The sequence below is a fragment of the Etheostoma spectabile genome, unplaced genomic scaffold (genome assembly GCF_008692095.1).
Source record: "Etheostoma spectabile isolate EspeVRDwgs_2016 unplaced genomic scaffold, UIUC_Espe_1.0 scaffold00003635, whole genome shotgun sequence".
NCBI classification, from domain to species: domain Eukaryota; kingdom Metazoa; phylum Chordata; class Actinopteri; order Perciformes; family Percidae; genus Etheostoma; species Etheostoma spectabile.
In genome coordinates this window covers 1-23724 of record NW_022603051.1, presented here as the reverse complement: position 1 = coordinate 23724, position 23724 = coordinate 1, and the positions used below count along the sequence as shown (strand labels likewise).

The 23724-nt window shown below is 40.8% G+C and overlaps 7 non-coding genes across 7 annotated transcripts; 5 read left to right on the top strand and 2 right to left on the bottom strand.

The window, feature by feature from the left end:
- The first annotated feature begins 327 nt into the window (after positions 1–327).
- On the top strand, positions 328–410 carry trnal-cag (transfer RNA leucine (anticodon CAG)). Its single transcript has one exon. It is a non-coding gene; the product is annotated as a tRNA-Leu (tRNA).
- A 1476-nt stretch (positions 411–1886) lies between these two features.
- On the top strand, positions 1887–1969 carry trnal-cag (transfer RNA leucine (anticodon CAG)). Its single transcript has one exon. It is a non-coding gene; the product is annotated as a tRNA-Leu (tRNA).
- Positions 1970–2829: 860 nt separating this feature from the next.
- On the top strand, positions 2830–2917 carry trnay-gua (transfer RNA tyrosine (anticodon GUA)). The gene is given in 2 exon segments: positions 2830–2866; positions 2882–2917. It is a non-coding gene; the product is annotated as a tRNA-Tyr (tRNA).
- Positions 2918–3666: 749 nt separating this feature from the next.
- trnay-gua (transfer RNA tyrosine (anticodon GUA)) lies at positions 3667–3754 on the top strand. Its single transcript is given in 2 exon segments — positions 3667–3703; positions 3719–3754. It is a non-coding gene; the product is annotated as a tRNA-Tyr (tRNA).
- Positions 3755–9681: 5927 nt separating this feature from the next.
- On the bottom strand, positions 9682–9764 carry trnal-cag (transfer RNA leucine (anticodon CAG)). Its single transcript has one exon. It is a non-coding gene; the product is annotated as a tRNA-Leu (tRNA).
- A 1480-nt stretch (positions 9765–11244) lies between these two features.
- Positions 11245–11327, bottom strand: trnal-cag (transfer RNA leucine (anticodon CAG)). The gene has a single exon. It is a non-coding gene; the product is annotated as a tRNA-Leu (tRNA).
- Positions 11328–13897: 2570 nt separating this feature from the next.
- On the top strand, positions 13898–13979 carry trnas-aga (transfer RNA serine (anticodon AGA)). Its single transcript has one exon. It is a non-coding gene; the product is annotated as a tRNA-Ser (tRNA).
- Positions 13980–23724: the final 9745 nt, after the last annotated feature.

Sequence of the window (23724 nt, the reverse complement as noted above, 5' to 3'; positions counted from 1 at the left end):
ATTGTAGGTCTGCTGTGTGTCCTTAAAATGGGGCTTTCTGCTGTAAAATTCTTTTTTTTGTTTGAATATGGCTCTGTTTCTTTTTTTTCTTGGCCTACATTTTGAAATGCATGCAGGTACACATGCATACAGTGGTACTATAACAGATTGCCACCCTGGTGACTTTCTTCCATGTCTCCATGAACGCCCATATATTTGGGCTGACAGTTGAGAAACCTTCCCTTGTTAACTATGACATGGATGACTGAGAACCTACTGTATCGTGACATGTTTAATTTACTATATTATAATTTTTGAGACAGGTCCTACAAAGTATTTGTTGGATCAGTCAGGATGGCCGAGCGGTCCAAGGCGCTGCGTTCAGGTCGCAGTCTCCACTGGAGGCGTGGGTTCAAATCCCACTTCTGACATCTACTGTTTTTCTGAGACATGATATTGGGAATAAAGCAGTTCTATGTATTTAAGAGGACATGAATGTGCGCAAGAAACTCAATGGCCACTACAGGGTTTTGTGGGCATCTTTATTGTCAACAGATGTAAAGTTACCATGTGTTTGTACACAGTAGACATATCTACTGCTGTCTTCACTGTCTGTGGCAAGTCCTTTAAAACCTGTTCTTGACTTGCTTTTTCCCACATCCTCTGAACGCTTAGCTAACTAAATGACTTAAGTTGGCCAATAATTGTTGTGATTGTTGTGTGCCTTTAATACCACACATGTGGATATTATGAAAGAAACTGCCTAGCAAACCCTTGCAACACTTTTAAAGGTTCAATGGTGTAATGGGTAGCACTCTGCACTGTGAATCCAGCGGTCTAAGTTCAAGTCTCAGTGGAACCTGTTTCTAAGTCACAGTATAGGTGAAAAAGATCAAACTTTCAACTTTTCACATCTAGTTTAAAGTAAGCTAACAGGGTTATTCTCCTTGGTCATTTAGACTGTAAACAGTACGTTGGTGGGGTCATGTTGAGGAGTCACCTGGTTGTTAATGTAATTGGAAGGAGCTCCAAATTTGACAGTATTGACTGGAAGTGATAGGCTTTGAGAAACATGGGGGATACACACTTTGCATTCAGTCTCGTAATCACCATAAAAATTAGGTATCACTGAAATTTGAACTTGTGTTGCTGCAGTCAGAGTATACAGTGTTCATCCTGAATGTGCCAGTATAGTGCATCAGAATTGCTTGTTGATGGTCTATTAGCTTGGAACCCCCCTTTCCCCACAGCTTTCAATTGTCAGATATGGGTGGGTGAGTGGGCACTGTGTCCAACCCTTTCTGTGTAAAAACAACAACTAAAGAAGTCTCTTGTATAAGGGACAAAAAATCTGCAGAGAACATTTTACCAAGTCCAGTTGCCCTTGGCCTAGTTGTGAACTTTTGGGGTAATAGCATAGATCAAGAACCAAAAGGGACACATCTGGACTCAATGTGGGCATTGTACGGCAATATTTGACACATTTAGACCATAAAGACAGTTATCAGTTTATTTCCCATCTGGAAGGTATATCTGTGGACTCAGTTGGACATTTTGAAGATAATTGCACAATGTTGACCCAATTGTCAGTCTATTTCCCATCTGGCAGGGACATTTCTGGATTCAGGTGGACATTGTTGACAGAAACATTGGTAGATCTTGATTCCCACCATAGGATTTGGCCTGTATTGCACATTGTCTTCACATCCCGTGCAATGTATTGCCATTGTCAAACACATTGCCACCCTGGTGACTTTCTTCCATGTCTCCATGAACGCCCAAATATTTGGGCTGACAGTTGAGAAACCTTCCCTTGTTAACTATGACATGGATGACTGAGAAACTATATCTATAAACTATAAACTATATCATAACTATATACTAAATACTGGAAATTTGTTGAATCAGTCAGGATGGCCGAGCGGTCTAAGGCGCTGCGTTCAGGTCGCAGTCTCCTCTGGAGGCGTGGGTTCAAATCCCACTTCTGACAACAATTGTTTTCATTTGGAACTAATGTCCGAGAGTTGATATTGGGAATAAAGAACTTAGCAGTTCTTTGTATTTAAGAGGACATGAATGTGCACGAGAAACGCGATTGCAAGTACAGCGTTTTGAGAGCATCTTTAAACCGATGGATATGATTAAAACCTGTATACAGCCCAACCACTTGCCAATCACATCACTGGAAAGACAGCATGACTTGAGGGTAGTGGATGTCGATTTGTCAAAATAAACTGCCAGAACATGATTTTTCCTCAAGAACATTACTTTTCACGGTGCTGTCTGGCTGCATCACCCTTTTAGAGTGTCTACCATTGTGTCAACAGCAAAGGAGATTAGCAGAGGATGGTTTCGATCAATCGACCTCTGGGTTATGGGTCCAGCACGCTTCCGCTGCGCCACTCTGCTGAAAATCACCCAAGATGGTACTTGAACCCATGATCCTGGATTAGGAGACCAGTGCCTTATCCATTAGGCCACTGCAGCTTTACAATAAGCAAATACACCAGTTCAGGAGAAATACATGTACAGTTCTGGAGATGTGATGAAACAGTAACCTTGACCTTTGACTTCCAAAATCGAAATAAGTTCATCCGCGACTCCTAGTGGTTATGTATACAAAAAAAAAGTGATTCCCTCTAGAGGTTCAGAGATTTTGCATTCACAAGAATCGGATGGACAGACATGAAGACGCAGTCACCTTGACATTGAACCTTTGACCCCCAAAATCTCATCATTGATTTACAAGTTATTGTGAATGTTTTTGCAAAATTTGAAGAAATTCCCTCCAGGGGGGTCCTGTGTCATCACATTCACAAGAATAGGAAGTGCTTTAATACATGTGGTTGCCCTTCGATAGCTCAGTTGGTAGAGCGGAGGACTGTAGTGGCATAAAGTGGAAATCCTTAGGTCGCTGGTTCAAATCCGGCTCGAAGGAACCCTCTTTTCAAGAGTTTCACTTCACAGAGAAATAAAGTATTTCTGATTCTGATGTAGAGATGGACAGACGACCCACAAGCATAATAACTTCTTGCCGAGACATAACAAGAAAAAAAAAAGAAGATGTTGGGTAGACAGAGTTAAACCCTGACAGAATAGAGAACTTAAGACATAAGTTGTGAAATAGTGCCAAGTGTGACCAGAAGAATTGGAAAAAAAAATACCTTCTCTTTTCTCCTGTTTTGTACACAACCCAAAGTTTTACAAAACAAAAGATAACTTTCACCGAATCCCTCAGTTAAATCACAGTCAATATTTGTCTCACAAACCGTCTCAATGTCCAATTTAAATAATTTATCCAACAGAATTGAAACTTTAACTTACCCCCGCTGTTTGAAATTGCTTCCTTGTCTTTGGATTTCAGAGTGGAATCAGGGGAGCTTTCTGACCCTCTCTCTCTCAAAGATGTTTGGCGAAGTTTAGAGGCAGGTGATCATCAGATCCCTGGATGCATGCCCTCATCAGTCACCGGTGGAGTCCCTTTCTGATTCCTCCTTGAAATCCTGTTTGTGACGCCAAACTGTAGAAGTTTCTTGTTACAGCAAGGGAGGAATTTGGCTGGAATTAAGACTCTGTATATAGAATAAAGACTGAAGGCTGCAAACTGAATCAAAGTTTAGTCTCCGGTGAAAGTTTAATTGTTTTCTGTAGAGAAAAATCAAGAAATGCTAAGGCATTCATTAGCTCCCTTCGATAGCTCAGTTGGTAGAGCGGAGGACTGTAGAGGCATAAAATTGAAATCCTTAGGTCGCTGGTTCAAATCCGGCTTGAAGGAGCATTTTTTTCCAGATTTTATGTTTGCGGATCAATAAAGAATTTCTGATTCGGATGAAGAGATGGACGGATGACCCAAAAGCATATTGCTTCTTGCCAAGACATAACAAGAATAAAAAAGAGGTGGGGGAGATAGAGTTAAGCCCTGACAGAATAGAGAACTACAGACAAAAGATGTGAAATAGTGCAACCAGAGAGAGTAAGTGTGACCAGAAGAATTGGAAAAAAACTAGAACTATAAAAGACAAACCATTCTTCAAGAAATCTTTATTGTGTTGACATGGGCCCTCATTTATGAAATGTGCTAAAACAGGTGTAGGACGGGCGTACGTCGATTCCCACCCAAAGTTCGGCATTTATCAATTTGAACGTGAGCGTAGGCTGCAAAAATTCTCACGTCTGGTCTGACCTTGTGTACTTAAGTTTACGCAGACACCCTCATCACATTTAAGAGTAAACATAATACAATATAAAACTAGAGGAAGGCGGTGCAGTACAGCTCAATCCAGCAGGGGAGAGTTGTAGCCCAACCAGGCTCCTCTCTTTACTCTGTCTTTCTTAATTACACTGTGATAGTTTTAGACTGCCGGGGGACTTCCTTTGACACACTGAGCTCCTCTCTCCTTTATCTTTCCATTTGTGTGCATCCATGTCCCAGAATTGCTTCAGTCTGTGTTACCACGTTTGCAGTGAACGTTGTATTGTCCAGCAGAAAGGCAACAGATGTGTTACTTTTCGACTGTGATTTATACCGTAGCATTGCAATCATTTTTCCTAGGTTTGATTTCCAGCCACCACAGTTGCATTTACAGGTTTTGAAGCCATATACAACATTAACATTACATGTTTTACCCAGGTTTCTTCTTTTATTCCGTGATATTTCAATTTCCTTGCGGGAGTCATCCCAAAAGGATTAATAAAGATAAGTCTAAGTCTATCTCAGAAAAAAGTCAAAAAATCTGAAAATCTTCAGGAGATTTAGCTCAGTGGTAGAACTCATGCTTTACATGTATGAGGACATGACATCTCCAGCAGGTATTATGGTAGAGTCTTTAAAAGAGCTGCAACAGATATTACCTCCTATGGTAATCTGACTAGTAGCATTATAGAACGTAGTGGTACTAGATAGCAATTAGCAGAGGATGGTTTCGATCCATCGTCCTCTGGGTTATGGGCCCAGCACGCTTCCGCTGCACCAAAGCTGGGGAACAATAGTCTGTAAGGGGGGGGGAAGAAGAGGAAAAAGGGGAAGAGGGAGGGAAGAAGGAAAAAGAGGAAAAGGAAGAGGAAAAAGGAGGAAAAAAGAAGAAATGAGAGAAAAGATGAGAAAGATGCTAAATTACACACATAGTGTAAGAGTTTTATAGTTTCTATTAAGTCAGATTTTAATTTAATTGCTGAAATTGGAATGTTTCTGGGAAATAAGGGAAGTTTAACGTAGATTCAAAGGTCACAGGTTTGATCCCCACCTAGCACCAGATCTTAGGTTCGATCCCCACCTAGCACCAAATCTTAGGTTGGATCCCCACCTAGTGCCAAAAGATCCAATTACACTGTCCACAACTTTATTGTTCTACTAAACAAAGTTTTGGAGGAATAAGATATTAGTAAGGTTGGGAAACAATTGAAACAAATAATTTATAACGTTTAGATTGACTTTTGAACAATATATCTGTTTTTAGTACTGCATACATTTAGTAATCGTGCTATATTTGGTCAATATTAAAAGTTAGTCTTTATAATAAGTATTGTTTAGTAATAAATAATTTTCTTTTTCTTTAAACAATGTATGACAGGTAAAACCAAGCATTTTTCGTTCTCTTTTCTCTAAAAGCAAGTATGTCTTACAGTAATCATTTGCAGGGAAGTAGGGTGTATAAAGGCAAGTCATATGCTCAGCAGTGTGTACACTATAATTTGGAATAATATTGAAATGAAGCCAAGTAATATAATACATGCCAACTTTATTACATTATTGATCTCAACAAAACAATATGTCTTTAGGTAACGAATAATATTGTTTAGCACAAGAAATTACTGACTATACAAAGGTTTTTACACCAGGGAGGAAAATAAGAGAATCAACAAACTAATTCTGTACAAAGATTAAAACACATAACATATAAATCACAATACATCATAGTATTGTATGCATAGTAAAATCTAACTATTTACATTTTCTATTTACATTATTCATTTACATATTTGATTTTTTAATCTGATCTAACCACAACTCTTTTGACAGTGTTTCTGTATTTGGCCAGTAGATAGTGCCTTGATATTGGCTGTGCCCAGTTTCTGCGGTTCTGAATTGTCCACACTTCCTGCAAGTGTCGCACTCCACCTTCCTCTTATTAAACCTTGCCTTAGAGGCAGGGCGACCACTGACAGGTGGAGATGCGGATGGAGCAAGAGGGGCAACCGGTATATGGGGGGCACGGTATGCTAGTGTTGGAACAGCAAACAAAATTCCTGGGGCTTGAGGAGAGACAGAGGTTGCTCGATGAAAAAAAAACAAAGGACCAGAAGCAGGAGGCTGTGAAAAAATACAAGGAGATGCAATGGTTTGGTGGCTAGAGACTGTGCAGCCCGGTCCTGGTTCCACCTGCTCAGGCCTTCTAGCAGAAACAGCTGAAAGCTTAGGCTGTTGGCCTTTGTTCCTGAAATTAAAGTTGTACTGTGTTAACATTTTGCCTTCCCTCATTATTGAGAAGAACATTAAACACTATATTGTAATATAATGTAATATAAATGATTTTACATTAAATAGAAATTTTATTGTTAAATAGGGATAATTTGGGTTGCACTGGACCAGCAGAGGGTCCAGCAGCAGTTGGAGCAGCAGGGTCAGCAGCAGTTGACGGAGCTGGGCCAGCTGCAGCAGCAGGTGTGGCTGTCTGCACATTAGTTTTCTAATACAAATATCAAAGAAATCAACAGCCACAGATAAAAGTCAATTTTAACAACATACATTATGGTTGCATCTTTAGTATATTTCTATAAGTATCCCAATTAACTTTACCTTCTTAGTGTAAAATCTACATGTGCAGACCTGTGCTCCACCAACAAGAGACATCTGCCCCCACTGCTGGAGTGGACACTTCTCTATCTGTAATTAACCGAACTGTACTAAAATGGCCTCCACAGTCACCAGATCTCAACCCAATAGAGCATCTTTGGGATGTGGTGGAACGGGAACTTCGTGCCCTGGATGTGCATCCCACAAATCTCCATCAACTGCAAGATGCTATCCTATCAATATGGGCCAACATTTCTATGAAGAATCAGGTCAAACACAGTATTAGTATGGTGTTCCTAATAATCCTATAGGTGTTTGTATGTGAGTGTCGAGTATTGTTATTGTTGGATTCAGGTCCAAATTTTGACATTTTAGTGCAATGCAAAGGTGCATAACAGATTGCTTTCTACTTACGTGGAGCGATGCAAAGCAGGGGGGGCCAACTAGTCAAGGAACAGCAAGAGACTTGGTATTTAAGACTACAAACTGACTATGTGACAGATGTGTAATCTGTCATGTCCTGCCTTCTGAAGATCTAGCCAGGAGCCATTCCTCGCCTAAAACAATATGAGTCATTCCAGTAAGTGAACAGGAAACTCACATCTACAAAGATAAACTTGGAAGATATGACTCCCTGATGGTCTAGTGGCTAGGATTTGGTGCTCTCACCGCTGCGGTCTGGGTTCAATTCCTGGTCAGGGCTTGACAGATGCAGGTGTAACATTTGAAAGACTAAGTTCCTGGACTTGTTTTTGGTTGATTTGTATTTGTCAAATTCTTCCTCATTAATTTAACGCTAGAACCCCAACATTTTAAAGACTACCATTTCTTTTAAATCAGACCCCCGACAGCGGATGTCTCCTTTTGTCATCATTGATGGGTCATAAACACTTTATCTGCCTCTATGTCAATAACAATTCTTTTCATTTTTTCAAACAGTAACTTGTAATGGTAAATTACATTTAACCAATGATTTTCATATTAATTATTCATGATAAGATCTCCAATGACTCTCAGATTATATGACTTCTGTATCTTTCCTCAGTGTCTTCTCCTTGTAGGAGACAACTGAATTTGCTATGACTTTGCATTTGTCCTCCAAGGACAAATGGCCTAAAGTCCGACAGAACCAGTTTTGTGTTTATCATAGCAGGTCCCAGGTCAAGACCATGGCCTATCCAAGAGACAAGATGTTCTTTTTCAGCTAAGATAGAACGACCGGTCAAGACACTTGACACAAGGAGGGCAGATTCAGAAATACTTAATGGAACTAACTGTCTGCCTGAGGTCCACTGATTGTTATGTTTGAGATTAAACTTTTTTCCAAACAAGGGTTTTTCTCCTCTGGGGGCACTGGATATAATGAAGTGTATCACTGATTGTATTCACACAGAACTGTTGTCACTCTGTAACTTTGTGCATTGTGAAGGCTGTTCTTGTCATTTTGATTTTTCTCTGCAGAAAACAATTAAACTTTCACCGGAGACTAAACTTTGATTCAGTTTGCAGCCTTCAGTCTTTATTCTATATACAGAGTCTTAATTCCAGCCAAATTCCTCCCTTGCTGTAACAAGAAACTTCTACAGTTTGGCGTCACAAACAGGATTTCAAGGAGGAATCAGAAAGGGACTCCACCGGTGACTGATGAGGGCGTGCATCCAGGGATCTGATGATCACCTGCCTCTAAACCTCGCCAAACATCTTTGAGAGACAGAGGGTCAGAAACCACTGAGGGCTCGCTGAGTCCACTCTGAAATCCAAACGACAAGGAAGCAATTTCAAACAGCGGGGTAAGTTAAAGTTTCAATTCTGTTGGATAAATGATTTAAATTGGACAAATATTGACTGTGATTTAACTGAGGGATTCGGTGAAAGTTATCTTTTGTTTTGTAAAACTTTGGGTTGTTTACAAAACAGGAGAAAAGAGAAGGTTTTTTTTCCAATTCTTCTGGTCACACTTGGCACTATTTCACAACTTTTGTCTGAAGTTCTCTATTCTGTCAGGGCTTAACTCTGTCTCCCCAACATCTTCTTTTTTTTTCTTGTTATGTCTCGGCAAGAAGTTATTATGCTTGTGGGTCGTCTGTCCATCTCTACATCAGAATCAGAAATACTTTATTTATCCGTGAAGGGAAACTCTTGAAAAGAGGGTTCCTTCAAGCCGTATTCTTCAAATTTTGCAAAAACATTCACAAGAACTCGTAAATCAATGATGAGATTTTGGGGGTCAAAGGTTCAATGTCAAGGTGACTGCGTCTTCATGTCTGTCCATCCGATTCTTGTGAATGCAAGATCTCCAGAACTGTACTTGTATTTCTCCTGAACTGGTGTATTTGGTTGTTGTTAAGCCCCAGTGGCCTAATGGGTAAGGCACTGGCCTCCTAAACCAGGGATTGCGGGTTCAAGTACCACCTTGGGTGATTTTCAGCAGAGTGGCTCAGCGGAAGCGTGCTGGGCCCTTAACCCACAGGTCGATGGATCGAAACCATCCTCTGCTAATCTCCTTTGCTGGTGACACAAGGGTAGACAATCAGAAAGGGTGATGCAACAAGAAATTATGACCCTCAACCTGATTTCCATGGTGAGATGAATCATGATATAACTGCCGTAATTGTTGACAGCACCGTGAAAAGTAATGTTCTTGAGGAAAATCATGTTCTGGCAGCTTATTTTGACAAATCGACATCCACTACCCTCAAGTCATGCTGTCTTTCCAGTGATGTGATTGGTAAGTGGTTGGGCTGTATACAGGTTTTAATCATATCCATCGGTTTAAAGACGCTCACAAAACGCTGTACTTGCAATCGCGTTTCTCGTGCAGAGTCATGTCCTCTTAAATACAAAGAACTGCTAAGTTCTTTATTCCCAATATCAACTCTCAGAGATTAGTTCCAAATTAAAACAATTGTTGTCAGAAGTGGGATTTGAACCCACGCCTCCAGAGGAGACTGCGACCTGAACGCAGCGCCTTGGACCGCTCGGCCATCCTGACTGATCCAATAAACTTTCAGTAAGACCTGTTTAAAAAATTATAATTTAGTAAATTAAACATGTCATGATATAGTTTCTCAGTCATCCATATCATAGTTAACAAGGGAAGGTTTCTCAACTGTCAGCCCAAATATATGGGCGTTCATGGAGACATGGAAGAAAGTCACCAGGGTGGCAATGTGCTTGACAATGGCAATACATTGCACGGGATGTGAAAGCAATGTGCAATACAGGCCAAATCCTATGGTGGGAATCAAGATCCACCAATGTTTCTGTCTACAATGTCCACCTGAATCCAGAAATGTCCCAGCCAGATGGGAAATAGACTGACAATTGGGTCAATATTGTGCAATTATCTTCAAAATGTCCAACTGTGTCCACAATTACACCTGCCAAATGGGAAATAAACTAATAACTGTCTTCATGGTCTAAATGTGTCAAATATTGTCGTACAATGCCCACATTGAGTCCAGATGTGTTGGTTCCTGATCCATGCTATTACCCCAAAAGATCAGAACTATGCCAAGGGCACCTGGATTTGGTAAAAGGTTCTCCGCAGAGGTTTTGTCTTTAATCCAAGAGACTTCTTTAGTGGTTTTTTTTACACAGAAAGGGTTGGACACAGTGCCCACTCCTCCACCCATATCTGACAATTGAAAGCTGTGGGGAAAGGGGGGTTCCAAAGCTAATAGACCATTCAACAAGCAATTCTGATGCACTATCCTGGCCCATTCAGGATGAACACTGTATACTCTGACTGCAGCAACAAAAGTTCAAATTTCAGTGATACCTAATTTTTATGGTGATTACGAGACTGAATGCAAAGTGTGTATCCCCCATGTTTCTCAAAGCCTATCACTTCCAGTCAATACTGTCAAATTTGGAGCTCCTTCCAATTACATTAACAACCAGGTGACTCCTCAACATGACCCCACCAACGTACTGTTTACAGTCTAAATGACCAAGGAGAATAACCCTGTTAGCTTACTTTAAACTAGATGTGAAAAGTTGAAAGGTTGATCTTTTTCACCTATACTGTGACTTAGAAACAGGTTCCACTGAGACTTGAACTTAGACCGCTGGATTCACAGTGCAGAGTGCTACCCATTACACCATTGAACCTTTAAAAGTGTTGCAAGGGTTTGCTAGGCAGTTTCTTTCATAATATCCACATGTGTGGTATTAAAGGCACACAACAATCACAACAATTATTGGCCAACTTGAGTCATTTAGTTAGCTAAGCGTTCAGAGGATGTGGGAAAAAGCAAGTCAAGAACAGGTTTTAAAGGACTTGCCACAGACAGTGAAGACAGCAGTAGATATGTCTACTGTGTACAAACACATGGTAACTTTACATCTGTTGACAATAAAGATGCCCACAAAACCCTGTAGTGGCCATTGAGTTTCTTGCGCACATTCATGTCCTCTTAAATACATAGAACTGCTTTATTCCCAATATCATGTCTCAGAAAAACAGTAGATGTCAGAAGTGGGATTTGAACCCACACCTCCAGTGGAGACTGCGACCTGAACGCAGCGCCTTGGACCGCTCGGCCATCCTGACTGATCCAACAAATACTTTGTAGGACCTGTCTCAAAAATTATAATATAGTAAATTAAACATGTCACGATACAGTAGGTTCTCAGTCATCCATGTCATAGTTAACAAGGGAAGGTTTCTCAACTGTCAGCCCAAATATATGAAGACATGGAGACATGGAAGAAAGTCACCAGGGTGGCAATCTGTTATAGTACCACTGTATGCATGTGTACCTGCATGCATTTCAAAATGTAGGCCAAGAAAAAAAAGAAACAGAGCCATATTCAAACAAAAAAAAGAATTTGACAGCAGAAAGCCCCATTTTAAGGACACACAGCAGACCTACAACGAAATTGTAATTGAACTGCTTTGAAAATAGTAAGAACCTTCTTCATCACAAACCTGATGGTGCAGTACTTGATCCACATGGATCCACTTGCTGTCCCTCTGGCTGTTCCTCTCTCTGTCCCATTTATGTTTTCTTCCTCCTCACTCTCTTCTTCATCCTCCTCACCCTCTTCTTCATCTTCCTCACCCTCTGGAATATCCCTCTCTGTGTCAGAGCCCTCACTTTCATCACATGCCCTCTCTCCAAACTCCCCAAACTCCTCTGGCTCTCCCTCTTCCTGCTCTCCAGTCCCTTGATTTGTTTCTCTCACTGCTGTTTTTCTCACTTTTTGTTTACTAGGGCTCTATACCGCTTCCTCGTTTCATGATAAATATTAAAAGAAGAAAAAACTTAGGGGTATGCATTACATTTCCCTCCCTACTCAACCTGGGCATAAAGCCTGTCGATTACTTTACACAAACGTAGTTATTTGTTAACGCAATGCAACAGCAAAGACGGATGAAGTTACGTGTTCAAAGTACTCACTTCCCGTACTCAAGTAGAAGTAGACTTAATTGTGTTAACAAATACTCTGGTAAAAGTAGAAGTACTGATTTAACTTCTTTACTCAAATACAAGTAACAAAGTACAGGCTTGGAAATTTACTTAAAGTATGAAAGTAAAAGTAGCCTTGCTGATGTTACTAGAGAGCACGCTGAGAAACTTCAGTGGACATTGAGAAAAGGCAAGGCAAGGCAAGGCAGCTTTATTTGTAGAGCATATTTCAGCAACAGGGCAATTCAAAGTGCTTTACACAAAATCAGTTAAACAGATAAAACACTAGTAAAAACAGTTAAAAATCATAAGCATTAAAAACCGGTAAAACACATGAATAGACAGTTAAAAAAAATAGACACATAAAACACAAGAATAAAAGTTACAGTGCAGCATAAGAAATTTAAAGAAATGAGCAGTCATTTAAAGAAAGGCAGCATCAAAAAGGAAGGTCTTCAGCCTTGATTTAAAAGAACCGAGAGTAGCAGCAGATCTGCAGGTTTCTGGGAGTTTATTCCAGATATGAGGAGCATAGAAACTGAAAGCTGCTTTACCCTGTTTAGTTCTGACTCTGGGGACAGAAAGTAGACCTGTCCCAGATGACCTGAGAGGTCTGGGGGGGTCATAGTGTAGTAGCAGATCAGAAATATATTTTGGACCTAAACCGTTAAGTGATTTATAAACTAGCAAGAGTACTTTGAAATCAATTCTTTGAGACACAGGAAGCCAGTGTAAAGACTTCAGAACTGGAGTGATGTGATCCAGTCTCTTGGTCTTAGTGAGGACTCGAGCAGCAGCGTTCTGAATCAGCTGCAGCTGTCCGATTGATTTTTTAGGGAGACCTGTAAAGACCCCGTTACAGTAGTCAAGTCTACTGAAGATGAAAGCATGGACAAGTTTTTCCAAATCCTGTTGACACATAAGTCCTTTAACCCTTGATATATTCTTAAGGTGATAGTAGGCTGACTTTGTTATTGTCTTAATGTGGCTGGTAAAGTTCAGGTCTGAGTCCATGACTACACCCAGATTTCTGGCTTTGTCTGTTGTTTTTAACATTGTTGTTTGAAGCTGAGCGCAGACAGCAAAAGGCTCTTTATTCTTTATTCTTTATTTGCCATTGCCTACATTTTAAATGTCTGTCTGCCAATAGGTCTAAAACATATATAAACATATAGCTTATTTCTTGTGACAGAGACTGGGACTCCAGGTTAATAAGATTCTGACCGAGTAGCAAGACATGAATTCAAGTGGGATTTTGTGAGAAGTCTGTGTATGTTCCCATCCAATTAGATTCAATTTGGTATTGATGATCAAAAATAATAACTAACTCCTGTGAAATTATTTGAAACTTAATGAGGACTAGATTAGGATTTAAAAAGATTTAAAGCTGAATCTGGTTTTCAATTTGGCCCAGGTGTGTCTGTTAAAACACCAACGGAGACAACTTCTCTCTGTTGATGCTTTATTACAATCAAGCATCAGGATAAGATGGGGGGGGGGGGGGGGGTTAGCTCTGCTAAGGCTGTGTGTGTGGTAATAAAATAAATAAATAACATTGTAAAGGCTACCATACACAATGTATAGGAATCTTACAGTGACGAAAATAAGTATATGAACACCCTGCTATTTTGCAAGTGCAGCTTAGGCATTATATGGTGTGTTGAGGTGCTACAGGAACATTTCTGCAAACAGTCCTAGCAGGGCTCATCATGTTGTTGTGGCCGAGTGGTTAAGGCGATGGACTAGAAATCCATTGGGGTCTCCCCGCGCAGGTTCGAATCCTGCCGACAACGATCGCTGTTTTTTAAGAGTGGTACCAAACCAATGACACATCAGAGTATACCAAATCGCAGATGTGCCTTCATAAACAATACTGTCTTATCTCATAGGTACTGGAAGCAACCAGTCTCCACCAATGTATTTCTTATCAATCTGTGTTACAAGATTTGCAGTGAACGTTGTATTGTCCAGCAGAAAGGCAACGGGTGTGTTACTTTTCAACTATGATTTATATCGTAGCAGTGCAAGCATTTTGCCCAGGTTTGATTTCAAGCCACCGCATATTTCAATTTCCTTGCGGGAGTCATCCCAAAAGGATTAATAAAGATAAGTGTAAGTCTATCTCAGAAAAAAGTCAAAAGAATTTCAAAATCTTCAGGGGATGTAGCTCAGTGGTAGAGCTCATGCTTTACATGTATGAGGACCTGGCATCTCCAGCAGGTATTATGGTAGAGTCTTTAAAAGAGCTGCAGAAGATATTACCTCCTGTGATAATCTGACTGGTAGAAAGCACTTTAAACGTACATGTTTTACAGTTTCTATTTACAGTATTTATTACCTGTAGTGTAGTATATTTACTGTATTACACTCCAGTTTTTATGGGTGTTACAGCGGGAATAAAAGGTATGAGCACTGTAGTTTCTTTTTTTATGGGTGAAATAATCTCAACATGCCATTAAGTTTACTCTTCAGCAGGTGGAGACATTTCACTTCAGACACTTGCAACATCAGATGCTTTGTTAAACATCAACAGACTGGAAATAGACTTGATACTGATACAAAGCACAGGAATTAGAAGAGGATGGTTTCAATCCCTCAACCTCTGGGTTATGGGCCCAGCACGCTTCAGTGTCTGTGATTGACATTTTGAGGGGAGATTTGGGACCCTGTGGCAACCAAGGTTCCAACAGCTTACGGGTAGTAAAGTTAAACATTTGGTAGACCTTGCAACTATCTTTTATTTGAGCTCCCTTATTACTCACACATTGATTATTCACATGTAAGACTTGTGATTGGCTGGTGTTTTTAAAAAAAAAAGGGCATTGTGAGTACAGCTATAAACATCAGTAAGGAGTCTACCAAGTTGCCTCTTATCATTTTAGTTTGGACACCCAGTGAGGCTTACAATGTAAAGAGAGGAGCCTGGTTGGGCTAGAACTCTCCTCTGCTGGATCGGGCTGTACTGCACCGCCTAATATACACCCTTGACATATGGATAGTCCTAATATTTATATACAGGCTTATATTGCAATCTCGTCACCCTACATGTAGGTGTACCTATATTTAAATAAACACACAGTAGCAAAGCTTATGCAGTGTTTTTTAATTTTACCTGTGTTTTTTTCTGTGAGGGAAAACTCTGTCCGGCTTATTTATGTAGCATGGAAGCTAGCGTTAGCTAACTAGCAGCCAGCCTGCTTCCAAACAAATACTTTTTAATTATCTCAACACTTTTTAACAGTCAAACTGAAACACTGGCGGTGAGCTCCAGGTCCTCCAGCTGCAGACGGACATGGATAGCTTCAGACCCGCTCACCACTAGTGTTGGTGGATTAGCAAGCTAGCGTTAGCAAACTAACACCGCTTATAAATAAATACATTTTAATTATCCTAACACTTTAAACAGTCAAACTGAAACACTGGCGGTGAGCTCCAGGTCTTGCAGCCACGGACGGACCGCCATCAATGGGTATAATGCGTGCCTTTTAAATTACATTTTTATTTTTTTTTAGCAGGCTGGTTGGTTAGTTTGCTAACGCTAGCTTGCTATTCCACCAACACTGGCGGTGGGCTCCCGGGGGGTTGCGCCGCTGCTATCGGGTCTGGAGCTTTCCATGTCTCGCTGGAGATCAGATCCCGTTGAGGTCGGCAGCGGAGATTTCTAGCGATGTTTCCCCGCTGGCCGAGCCCCACGTGACGGCGGACCGTCTGCGTCTGCAGCACCTGGAGCTCCAGTGTTTCAGTTTAACCTGGATTGATTATTATATGAATACAATGGTGTCATGCTAGTCAACCAGAGTATTTCTACCTAATTTCCCTCTCCAAAATCACTTCAGAAGAGTAATGTTAGTCACAGCGCTTACTTGCTTTGGTGTTTGTAAAGCAATAAAGTTCAACAAAGAATATGAAGGTAAATATGGTGCTAATGTGAGAGCGCGTAGATGTGATGTGAGCACTTAGAGAATATGATTTGACAGCTTGTAGAAAAAAATTCTGTACTTGTATAAAATTACTTTATTTAATTTTTTTTCACTTCAGTCACTTTTCCACAGCGGCGAGTCTGCACCCTCGACTTTTGCAACACTTCTTGCGATACATTTGGTGCAAAACTAAGTTGTACCTGTGGACTTAGTCTGTGGAGCTCTGCGCCAACAGGATGGGGGGGAGGGGGCAGCAGGGTTTTTATCTCCAGATGAGGGACAACTCTGTCCGGCTTATTTATGAAGCATGAAAGCTAGCATAAGCTTACTAGCATCTAGCCCGCTTCTAAATACTGTAAATACCTTTAATTATCTCAACACTTTTTAACAGTTAACGTGAATGACAGTGACTGCATGTTGCTTCCTCTAAATTTCAGGTTGTGGTCGACTAGCGAGGCCAGTTCGTCAGTTTGATAAACTGACCAGACCTGCATGCCTCTTGTTTCTTTGGGCTAGTTGTATTAGCTTTAGCCTGGCTGGTAGCAGCTTTCTGCTTGATTCTTTAAGCTAACTATATTAGCTTTAGACCGGCTGGTAGCAGCTTTCTGCTTGTTTCTTTAAGATAACTATTTTAGCTTTAGACCGGCTGGTAGCAGCTTTCTGCTTGTTTCTTTAAGCTAACTATTTTAGCTTTAGCCTGGCTGGTAGCGCCTTTCTGCTTGTTTCTTTAGGCTAACTATATTAGCTTTAACCTGGCTGGTAGCAGCTTTCTGCTTGTTTCTTTAAGCTAACTATATTAGCTTTAGCCTGGCTGGTAGCAGCTTTCTGCAGTAGGAAATGGCCGGGAGACGTTGTGATTATGTTGCATTAATCAGGGGGTTTAGTTTGTATTTGAGGAGAACATAAAACACCAACTACTGTAGCGTCACTTACTACCCATCAAATACTATGACATCACTGTGTCAGAGGCAGCTGTTGCCAACGGTAGGCTACTTTTCTACACACGGAGAGCCTCACTTCCCATACCAAACCCCGTCGGACTAACGTCACATCCACACGTTGCCCACATGGCTACCTGTCTTAAAGGGGAACGGTCGGATGGTAATAATCATGTAAAGGAGAAACGGTGAAAGGTTACTTTTCTATCAAGCAGCAAAAAAGTATTAACGTCAACATCGTAACGTCCTGCAATGTGACTTTCGCGCATGCGCACATCGCGATGTCAATGCTAAAACACAATATTGTTCAGCCCTAACTGACGGTATACTTCAGTAAGCTAGTTTGCCACTTTTATCTTGGGTAATGCCACATGTAAGTATATCTTAGTTTATTTAGATACCCAACATAGGTTATACTACGTACACTGTATAACAATACATTACGTGTTTCTTTATTTCATCTTACATTTTTGCTAGCCTGTAAAAATCAGCCTGTAGTTATATTGTTTTTACAATTATCTTTGTTTAATATCTGTGACTCATTACTATCTAAGTAACTGGTCATTGTGTTTTCTCCCAGTTTCACCCTTTGTTACTCAAATAAACGTGTTACAAGGATCCCGGTCGCCAGTGCTTGATGGTGGAAGGTGTTTAGCTGCTGGTCAGATTGCACAGCGTTACGTACGTGAAGGACAAGACATATTTCATGGTAAGTATTTCCAGGTAATCTCTGCACCTCTGTTAATCTAATATTACCATGTAATAAAATTGAAACAGGCAGTTTTGCATTTTCCACCACTGATTCATGGTTTTTATTTCAGAAACTACCGGAAGCATTTCCAAGTAATCACTACACCTCTGTTTTTGTATTATTACCATGTAATTAAATCGAAACAGGCAGTTTTGCATTTTGCACCACTGCCTTCTAAATCTCTAACCATGTGCCATTTCTTGCCTAAAACAATATAACCAACAATATGTTAAATTAAATTTGATAGATCTAACTCCCTGATGGTCTAATGGCTAGGATTTGGTGCCCTCACCGCGCGGCCGGGGTTCTATTCCCGGTCAGGGAATGGTCAGGACTTGACAGATACAGATTTAAAAGAGCAAGTTTTTGGTTGATTTGTCAAATTCTTCCTCATTAGTTTAACGTTTTAAAGAGTACCATTTCCTTTAAATCAGACCCCCGACAGAGGATGTCTCCTTTTGTCATCATTGATGGGTCATAAACACTTCATCTGCCTCCATCTCAATAACAATTCTTTTCATTTTTTCAAGCAGTAACTAACCCCTAACCAACATTTTTAACTGAAAACCAATGTATGTGAGAGTCAAGTAATGTTATTGTTGGATTCAGGTCCAAATTTTGACATTATAGCGCAATGCAAAGGTGCATAACAGATTTTTTTTCTACATACCCGGAGCGATGCAAAGCAGGGGTGGCCAACTAGTCAAGGAACAGCAAGAGACTTGGTATTTAAGAATACAAACTGACTATGTGACAGATGTGTAATCTGTCATGTCCTGCCTTCTGAAGCTCTAGCCAGGAGCCATTCCTCGCCTAAAACAATATGAGTCATTTCAGTAAGTGAAAAGAAAACTCACATCTACAAAGATAAATTTGAAAGATGTGACTCCCTGATGTTCTAGTGCAGGGCTATTCAATTAATTTGGAATTGGGGCCAGTTCATGAAACTGAGGCAAAATAAGGGGCCGGAGAATATGAGTAATTATAGTAACAAATAAAGAAATTACAACAACATACTGAAGGAGTCAATATATTCTATTTTGTAAATGCAGAACAACGTATGCATATTGTGGTACACTAAGACACACAGGTCCATGACATTGTTCCATTCAAAAGACAATACAATGTTGAAAAATCAGAGACAGACAATTAGAGAAATGCAGTTAACTAACAGAAAACATCCACTTAATTGCACATAACTGTACAAAATTTACAGCTCATTATCCTCAATTGACAATGAAGAGATACATTTCAGTGTTACAAGTAAAGAGGGAAATAATCCTCAGAAATATCAAACTGTCCCCGTTCTCCACTGGTTGAAAATAGAAATGCAGCTAAATGGAAACTTAATACAACACACGCTTTTTCCTTCTAAAAAAATAAAATAGACTGCCCCATAAATCCTCACATGGACTACTACTGTACTCACTTTGTCCAGTTTGAACATAAATCAGACACCTTAACAATCAGTCTAGGTCAGCCATATCACAGATATTTAAGAATGCAGTCATTTGAGTGACAGGCAACGACCAACAAAAATAAAACCAAAGTGCATAGTGTGGTACAGAATAGAATTAAAACAACATAACAGTGCATGGCACTTTATCAAGGCAAAAGATTTCAAACTGCATTCAGCAATAATACTACATCAAGAAAAAATTGAAGTGCATAACATGGAGTGACAAACATGTTAATTGCATCATAGTGTTCAAAAATCCTCATTTCTTGCTTGACTAATTATGCCTGTTACCTTGCATGTAGTTTGCCAACATTTGTCATCTAATGAGAGAAATGGCATTTTTTTGACTTGGCAAGAGCAGTGAAGTCAGGTGTATATGTTGTCAAGGCAATGCGCAAGCAGTGTTGCAGATGCTGGTCAGTGAGGGATATGCGATTGTGAGTTTTAATGGCATTCATGTGTGAGAATGATGACTCACAAGTGTATGTTGAGCCAAACATTGTCAAAAGAAAAAGTGCAAGACCCCTTGAATGTGGAAATTTCTCTCGGCTGACTTCACGGGTCCAGAATTTTTCAAAACCTGCTTGCTGTAATGACTGTCGCAAGTCATCTGATGACTGAATGTCAATGATTTCCAGTTGAAAAGACCCCTCATCCAATGACGATACCAGCTCCTTCCCTTTCAATGCAAAGTCTGCCTCAACATTCACACAGAAAGGGTCCTTCACAAATCTCATCACTTCACTAGAGATGCTGAAATCCCGCAAACCTAGTGGCAAAGTTGTTTTTCAATGAATCAATAAACCCTGACATCACCTCAGTAATTTGCAGGCCAGATTTCCTCAATGTGGGGAAGTGGAGCATCTTGGCTGGACAAAGATCAGCAGAGAAGAGTGAGAGCTTTCTTTGAAAAGCATGAAGTTTCTCCACAAGTTCTGCGACTGTTTTATCTCTGCCCTGCAACTCCATGTTAAGTTGGTTCAAATGATGGAAAACGTCACTCAAAAAGCAAACAGCGGCATTAAACTCATCATTTTCCATCAGAGACAGAAACTTGCCAGCTTTTTTCAATTTTGAAGACCGGAGAAACACCAGAATCTCCTCTTTTAGTTCACAAAAACGTTTCAAAGCGTTTCCTTTGCTAAGCCATCTAATGTCATTGTGAATGAGCAAATCTTTATATTCAGCAGACATGTCAGTCAACAGCTTGCGGAAAAGTCGGTGCTGTAAACTGGAGGTACAACGGATGAAGTTTATGATTGCCATAACAGAGTCCATGGTCTCTTTTAACTCACCACTGAGCTTGGCACACAGGAGGCTTTGGTGGATGAGGCAATGCAGAGATCTCACCTGCGGAGCCGCAGCTGCCATCCTGCCGGCGAGCCCCTGATCCCTGCCCGCCATCGAGGGCGCACCATCCGTCACCAACATGTTGACGCGTGCCAAATCCAAGTTGTTCTCCTCAAAGAATGAAGCAATTTTAGTGAAGATAATCTCACCGGTAGTGTGCCCCTCCATGGGAATTAGTCCAAGCAGATCCTCACGAAAACATTCCCCATCAAAAAATCGCACATAGAGGCACAGCTGTGCAACATCACTGTTATCAGTCGACTCATCCACGGCCAAAGACATCACCTCGGCCTTCCTCAGCTTGTCCAAAAGCGTCTCGAAAACGTCCGATGCAAGGGACTCGACTCTCCTCATATTTGACGTGTCAGAAATTGGAATTTGCTTGATCAAATCGATAATGTTTTTCGGGTTTTCTCATCTGTTACCACCTCCTCAATGGATGCCAGCATACACTCCTTGACTGTCTCTGAGTCTGTAAACGGCTTTTTCTTTTTGCCCAATATCCATGCCACTCGTAACGACGCCGCAGTTGCTCTCTCTTGATCTGTACAGGCCCGAAACAAAATGCGACGTCTTTGCTCGTAACAAGATGTAAGCCCCGTTATCTTCTGCCCCCGAGCAGCAGAGCCCGGAGGGAAAGTAGCATCAAAGTTAGCATGCGTTGTCTTGAAATGCCTTCTCAATTATACTCTTTGCACACGGCAAGGCACTCGTTGCAGATTAAACACACAGGATTCGCATCAACGGCAATAAACGCGTATTTCTCTGTCCATTCACTGTTGAACTGCCTGTTCTCTGAGTCAACTTTTCTTTTTTTTAAGGTAGTGAGAGACATTTTTCTTGTTAGCCAAACTTTGCGCTTGGCTTGAAAGAAAGTCAGAGCGCGGCACTAGAGCGCGAATGGGCGGCTTTGATTGGTCATGTGTGGTTCCCCAAAATATATGTCCGGCCGAAACAGGTAGATATTCTACCTGTTTTGCCACCATGGCTGAAAGGGGTGCATACCGCTACTGCCTCCTACCGTACGAAAGAATGTACAATTAACCATAGTCATGCGATGTATGAGACTACCCATATGTAATAACTACACTTCACTCCACGGGCCTGTACAAAATCCCTCAGGGGCCGGACCCGGCCCTGGGGCCGCCAATTGAATAGCCCGCTTTAGGGTTTAAATGGGATTTGTTATATGTGGGGGGATGGGGCTCTCCCTAGGAGGGTCTGGGGTTTGCCCCCCCAGGGAAAAAAATCGAAAAATAAACCATTAAATGGCACTTTCTGGAGAGTTTTTTGCAAAAAAAATGGAGAAATAAGTCTTACATTTATGTGCAAAACTGTGGGTTAAGAACCTTTGCATTGTTGTAGTATCAACAGTTTTAGCATTCAGCATTTACATTATTAACTTCTTATGATATAAGAACTGATCCACACAATGTGCCAAACATAATGAACCACATGAAGAGACAGTAGCATATGTCAGCAACAGCTGAGAAGATTTGGGTCTGTGGTGAACAGGTCCAGGGGTCCCTGGTGTAAGGACCAGGGACCCAAAGTTAAATTAATGTTGAGGGATCAACTAAGACCACTAAATTCTAAAGAATGAGAACCACTGAGTTACATAAATTCTAATCCTTTAACCTTTGTGCCAATGTTCAGTAATGTTTGGCTGTCATCCTCTGGCCCCACTTACTCTTTTTACTTTTTTGTGAAAATAAAGACTATTTGTTCATTTTAAAAAACATCAAATTAATTATTTACAGTTACATTTAGAGATGCACAGAGGTTAGAGATGCACAATAGTGGCCCAACGTTGCAGTATCGTATATATATATATTATATATATATATATATATATATATATATATATATATATATTTAGTATATATAGGCTAGTATAGCTCAGGTGTGTTTCACCAGATTTCTGCTCATATTTACAAACTTTGTGCACATAACTCCTCCCATCTCTGTTGTCCGAGATGTGGAGAGTTGTAATATAGTCTGCTGTGCATGTCATTCCTCCGCTGATATGGTAGATCTCATTCAGACCGTCTGACAGACGCAGAGGCCCATTTGGGTCTCCGGTCTCTGACAGAGTTTAGAAGTGTCCGTACGCTGCTCTTTATCGGAGGTCTACGCATGGATGCAACGCCTCACTGCCCCCAGCAGAGCGAGTCCACTACAATGAACTGAAGTTGCTACACTACCAGCCGCGTGCTCACCTCTATTGTTACAGAGAGAGTGGACACGAAGCGACGGACGGGTCTGTGATACTCAGAGCTCATACCTGAAGCGCCGGACGGGTCTGTAATACTCAGAGCACATACCTGAAGCCGGGGAAATGCACCTGGGATGGCTCGTGAAAAAATGTTCTCATTTTGCGACAATTTGAAAATTCCACAGACAGGGAGCGCTCTTGAAGCCCCTCACAGTCTTTGAAAGCACAACTAGTCGATCACAAGTGGCTCAACAGGTAAAAACATAGATAAACTCATCTTTCATAAATTTGACCGACCGGGTTGACACTCAGCGTGAGAAATCGGGGGTGTGGCGTGTGCGCGTGTGAAACCAGTCAAATGCGTGTGTCTCACGGCCAATGCGTGAGAGTTGGCAGCCCTGCAACCAAATATTTACGTTATGAATGATATAACATGACGTTATTACATGGGAAACTACTCATACATGTTAGCCTTCGTTGAACATAGTGAAGTTAACACGGTGCAGTGTTACTCCCGTCTACAGATACAACCAGTGATAAACACACCAACTTTCTAAATTCTAGTCCAGTGCCTTAAACACTCGACCACGACAACTCAAAAAGTGGTGATAAACCAACTGCTTGGAAGGTAGCTATGCTCACTACTACACCTAGACAATGTGATATTCACTGCAAATCTTGCAACCCATCTGGGCATTGAGACTGATTTTTGCATTAAATAACATAAATGCAAGGAGGTCACGACATCCCACAACACTGTGCTATACAAATTTGCCAGTTAATTTAACCAGTTAATTAAAGCATTTATTGTTAGAAAGACATTCTTTAATATAGCAAATAATGTATTCAACACTCTCTCTTGGCTCTGTCTCCCTGCTGGTCGTTGGCTTTGCCGTCCTTGGTGA